Here is a 6,000-nt window from a genome sequence, read left to right on the forward strand (position 1 = left end):
GAAGCCCGTAACTTTAGGTCTGCTGTGCGAAAATATTTTTTAAAAAATACTACCGATAAAAGTACACATCTTTAAATTTACATTACTGCCTAAGTAGTGCATGTCAATTGCTGAAGTTGTGCATGTCAATTTCATTGTTATGTATTATGTCTGTTTTGTTTGCTCACATGCGTGAAGGACAAAAGAACACTGAGTTTATACTTACATTTGTGCCTGAGTTATCTATGTTAATATTTCCATTGTGTATTATGCCTGCTGTTTTTGTTTGTTCGCGTGCTGCATTTATACCCCAAGTTGACTATGGACCCGGGACTAGCCAATGGGTCCAGTAATTGCTTTCGTATTTTGTAAAATGTGTTGTAAACAAAGAATGAATGAATTGCGGAGAAAGAAAGGGTCGCCTGCGCTGATTTGTGCACAGAGGTTGTTTCTGCTACCATTCCTTGGAGGAATGTCGAATCCAAGCCTGGAAACAGCTTTCGCTAAAAATATTGTGAGGAAAGTGCACCATCGGGTGCATTCTGCGTAAGAGCTAACTTCGCCCATTACACGAGGCACGCCGTAGTGGAGGAGTCCGGAAATTTAGACCACCTGGAGTTCCTTAACATACACTTAAATCTAGATACATGGGTGTTTTGGCATTTCGCCCGTATCGAAATGCGGCCGCCGTGGGCGGGATTCGATCCCGCGACCTCTTGTTGAGCAGCCTAACACCATAGCCACTGAGGAACCACGGCGGGTGTCTTGCAAGAGGTCACGGCAAAGAACATCAAAGAAGATATTGGGGATTCATGCTTTCGGGTATCTGCAAGAAAGGCGCTACAAATGAAACCACCGACTTAAGCGTAAGAGCGGTTGCAGTTTTGATAGTTGGGAAAGTAACTGAAGACGAGAACATGAAATTGTTTCTTGTTGAGCTCAAATGCTCCCGTGAAATGAAATTGGGAGATGTTGGAATACCTTGTCAACTCGTCGTTGAAGTTTCTTCATTAATTTAGAATGCACGACAGCAATGTTTGGCTACTGTACACCGATGCAGCGCCTTATATGCACAAGGTGGTCATACTTCTGAAAGTTTTCTACCTACAAATGCTACGTGTGACTTGCCTATATCATGAGCTTGATCGCGTTTGCAAAGAAATCGGCGAGACGTGCAATGGTGTTAACGATTTGATCGCTGCGGGAATAGATGTATTTCTGAAGACGCCTTTTCGACTTCATGCTTACAAGGAACAGATGCTGGAAGGGCTTCTTCCTCTTGAGCGGGAAGTCACACGCTAGGCAGTGGTGTATGAACTATTTCTGGAATAGGGCGTAGCCCCACTTCTGAAACACTACCTGTCATATAGCAGGTGTCAGAACCTCGATGAGCTTCGTATGATCCGCTTACGCCATCAGGCGTCTGTTTTCAGGGCATCCAGTCATAGTGAGCTACGGGCACTGATTCGCTCTATCGTCCGGGAGGAACCGCACGCACAAGTTTCGTCAATCCTTTCTGAGGTCCATATACGTCTCCTGGTGGTGGCCTATGCTATATAATGAGGGAAAAAGTAGCTGCCGTGACGTGCCTGCAAGTTCCGAGACCACCCCACATACCTACGCCAATTTGCTCTCAGGTTGCCACTGCAGTCTCACGCTCCCAGCAGCCACCCCAGCAGGCATCTGTAATGCGCTGTTCGCTGACTGCTATCACAGCAAGACCACCACCGCTTCAGTCTTACAACGCCTGGAGCGCACCTCGACCTGTCTACCTCTACTGCGGCATCCATGACCTCATTTCAAGGTATTACCAACGCCGTCAAGAAGTTGAAAAATGTGGCCATGACGGATTCAATAGAGATGCGTTTTCTGGCCCTGTACCACAACATCCGCGTTCCAACTACAATTATACATGACATTCCCCATCTCCGCGGGAATGGAACTCTGCCGGCACTGCATTTTCCGCGTCGCCGCTTTCCATCACCGATGCGGCGCTCTTCTTCAACATTCGACCGGCTACATCGAACTCCGATCACTGCCCGAATAAATAAATAGTACAGCTTGATGAGGCAAAGCTGTAGGTTTCGGACAGCATGAAACTCCTGCGGAGCGCCAGTGAAATGTACTTTTGATGTGTGATGAAGGTGTACGGTCTGAAGGCTTGGTTGACACGGGTGCAGGACTTTCCGTTATCAGTTCTGACTTGTTTTCTCGCTTGCGAAATGTGAAGACATCATACAATAGCCCTCCTCTTCACTGTGCTAATGCAGTTCTTATTCAACCCTCTGGTGTTTGCACTGCGCGTATTTTTACTGATGGCACCCATCATAATATTTAGTTTGCGTGCGGTGTCCCTGTACCCACGCAATGAATTTGCGATCTCCTGTCGTCAGCATCAGCGTTAATATCTTGCATCAGCGAATTATTCATATGACGGTATACGCGTATCTATCGGGGGGAAGGACGCTATTGTCGGTATTTTTAAAGGAGGGAGGGCAAAGTATGCCATTTGACCCCTCCCCTCCCCCCGTTATATTGAAAGCGGGCACTTTCGGCTGCACGCTAGAAGGTCCAACAAAGCTAGGGCTGAAGCTGAATTTCACGATCCTCCCGGGTTCGTGAACAAGGGAGGGCTCGAGGCACCCTTCGTTAGACGGACGCTCCGCAGCGTGGTGGTGCTGAATGATGACTGACCCCGAGCAGCTGTGCTCGCCGGTATTTATTGATGCGGTTACCAATGCTGCCTAACTGAGCCTGGCAAGCCACCGAGCCTGGCGGGCCAACGAACATTATGCCTATGCTTGCTTGCTACATGCTTGCTACACGCCCTTACCCCAAGTTTGTTTGTTAAATAAAAAAAAAAACGTCCATGTTCAGAATATGAGGCTCTGCCTCCACCCTAGCTGGGTGTTGAAGGGTCGGGTGTGGCAACGCCGGGTGCTGCCTGAGCCAGCCTCGCTCCATCCGGAGGGTCCGTAGTGGTCGGCCTTGTGAGTGGTGCCGGGCTCGACACCGGTCCAACGGGTGCCGCACCACTGGCAACGGTTGCTGCCTCCGAGGTTGCTCTGTTTTTTATCGTCCACCTAATGGAAATACTGATTGCTTTTTGCTCTTCCTTGAAAGGCTTCTTGAACACACTTCCGATTTTCCAGCACAATATCATCATCGGTGGTGACTCTAATATAGATCTTTGTGTTAACACTGTCCTGAGGCGTCATTTTGAGCTATTGTTTCACTCTTTTGCCTGCCGCAATGTAATACGTTCTCCTACTATAGTCGCTTCTGATACTTCATTATGCCTTGATTTGCTCATCACGAATTGAGTTCAGGCTTATATCAAATCTGGTCTTCTTTCATATCACATTAGCGGCCACATGCCAATATTTTTTAGCTGGAAACGTAAATCAAAAAATAAAAATAAATGCCTTCCTATATTTCAAACCATCACCAGCAATAACCTTGACCGTTTTCGAGAAGAACTGTGTAAAGTTGACTACAGTTGTGTTTATTATTCTCAATGTTCTGACACCGCGTATGAGCTGTTCATTGACACTTTTAGCATGTGTTATCAGAAGCATTTTCCGTTCGTCCACGAAAGCCTCGCGCTTCCCGAATTCGCAAACCGCGGGTCACGAATGACATATTAAAAAAAAAGAGAAAAATAGACTCTTTAACTGGTTTATTAATTCCAAAGATCCTGGTGATTTGAAAACATTTAGCTCCTTCCGTAACCGGCTTACAAAACAGCTACGTACGGCTCGTACCTCATATTTTGAAAATAACTTTTTAACATGTCAAAATGATGGCCGTAAAATCTGGCAGAAGTTAAACACATTAACGAACAGACAACCATGTCATACACCTGAGATGCACATTGTCATTAACGGTGAGGAAATCTGTAGTGATGCGCTTCCTGGTTGTTTTAATGATTATTTCACCAGTACATATCACCAAACTGCCAGCCTGAGTGCCTGTCAATTTATAGATACTCACTGTACGGAATCACTATTTTTGAACCCTACTAATGAACATGAAATAACACTGCTTTTTCGTAGCCTGAGTAATAGTAGTGCCTGTGATGATGATGGCCTGCAAATCAGGCCTGTCAGCTATGTGCTTGATATTATTTCACCTGTTCTTGCACATATCTACAATATCTGTCTCTCCCAAGGCCAATTCCCAAAAAGAATGCAGGTGGCAAAGGTGCTTCCCATTTTCAAAAAAAAGGTGATAAAACACTTATATCAAACTACAGACCCATCTCCCTACTTCTGATATTTTCAAAAGGACTAGAGAAGATAATATTGCCGCGAATCTGTGCAGTGCTTGCTCACTCTTCAAGTCTGCCGCCGCGCGACGCAACGCAAGACGCGCTGCCGCCATGCGACGCAAGACGCGCCCAGTTGAGACGCGCCAAGACGCGCTTTAAATTGAGTGCAGACTACAGCGGCGGGGATTCTGTTCGACGACCGCCGAGCACGCTGGTCGCCTCGCCATCGCCGGTTAATTCAGGGCATTGTGGGCGCAAGTCAGCCCAATAAACAGTCTTCTTTCGACAAACTTTTGTCCGTCCTCATCGTCCTGCATGCGACTGCCGTCACCACTACGTGACAATATTTTGTAGGTTATCCTGTTTTCTTGACAAACATAACTTATTAACCCCACATCAACACGCTTTGAGTAGATTCATGTCGACTGAACTAGCACACTTTTAGCAGAAAGAACTAATCCTTGAAAATATTGAAGCACGTTTATTAACCTTAGGCGTTTTTGTCGACTTATCTAAAGCATTCGATTCTATTGATCATAGACTTCTGGTTGATAAACTAACTTATTATGGCATCCGTGGCATTGCTCTCAGCTTACTTGAATCTTACTTGAACCACAGAAAGCAATTTTTGCATGTAAATGGATTATCATCCAGTGTCCTTTCTGTTCTTGTAGGTGTCCCACAAGGAAGCATCTTGGGCCCTCTCTTGTTCAATATTTTCGTCAATGACTTTTTTAACATTGATTCTGGCACAATGTACATTATGTACGCCGATGACACCACACTTCTTTTTTCATCCAAATGTCTGGATGACCTGGTGTTACGTGCTAACAGTGTGCTCTCCAAAGTACACCAGTGGTCCCTTGAAAATGGTTTCACAATCAACTCCGCAAAAACCAAAGCCTTGCTCTTTAATCCAAGGAATATGAATGTCGTGCTACCTGGAGATATTGTGCTTAACTCCAGTACTATTGAGGTTGTCCAATCAATCAAATGTCTGGGTGTGCACTTTGATCATGATGTGACCATGATTGACCCTGGTTACGCTGGTTACGCCCATTGCAGGGCAAAGGCCTCTCCCGTACTGAGGCCATATTGTCCCTGCAAACTTCTTAATCTCATCCAACCACCTAACTTTCTGCCGCCCCCTGCTACGCTTCCCTTCCTTGGAAATCCAGTCCGTAACCCTTAATGGCCATCGGTTGTCTTCCCTCCTCGTTACATGTCCTGCCCATGCTCATATCTTTTTCTTGATTTCAACTATGTCATTAACTCGCGTTTGTTCCCTCAATCAATCTGCTCTTTTCTTATCCCTTAAACTTACACCCATCATTTTTCTTTCCATAGCTCGTTGCATCGTCCTCAATTTAAGTAGAACCCTTTTCGTAATCCTCCAGAATCCTGCCCCGTACGTGAGTACTGGTAAGGCACAGCTATTATACACCTTTTTCTTGAGGGATAAGCAACCTGCTGTTCATGATTTCAGAATGCCTGCCAAACGCACTCCAGCCCATTCTTATTCTTCTGATTATTTCCGTCTCATGATCTGGATCCGCCGTCACTACCTGCCTTACGTAGATGTATTCCCTTACCACTTCCAGTTCCTCGCTACCTATTGTAAGTTGCAGTTCTCTTCCAAGACTTAGCCATTACTTTAGTTTTCTGCAGATTAATTTTTAGACCCACCCTACTGCCTTTCCTCTCCAGGTCAGTGAGCATTCATTGGAATTGGTCCCCTGAGTTACTTAGCA

This window comes from Dermacentor albipictus, chromosome 9 (assembly GCF_038994185.2).
Source record: "Dermacentor albipictus isolate Rhodes 1998 colony chromosome 9, USDA_Dalb.pri_finalv2, whole genome shotgun sequence".
NCBI lineage: Eukaryota > Metazoa > Arthropoda > Arachnida > Ixodida > Ixodidae > Dermacentor > Dermacentor albipictus.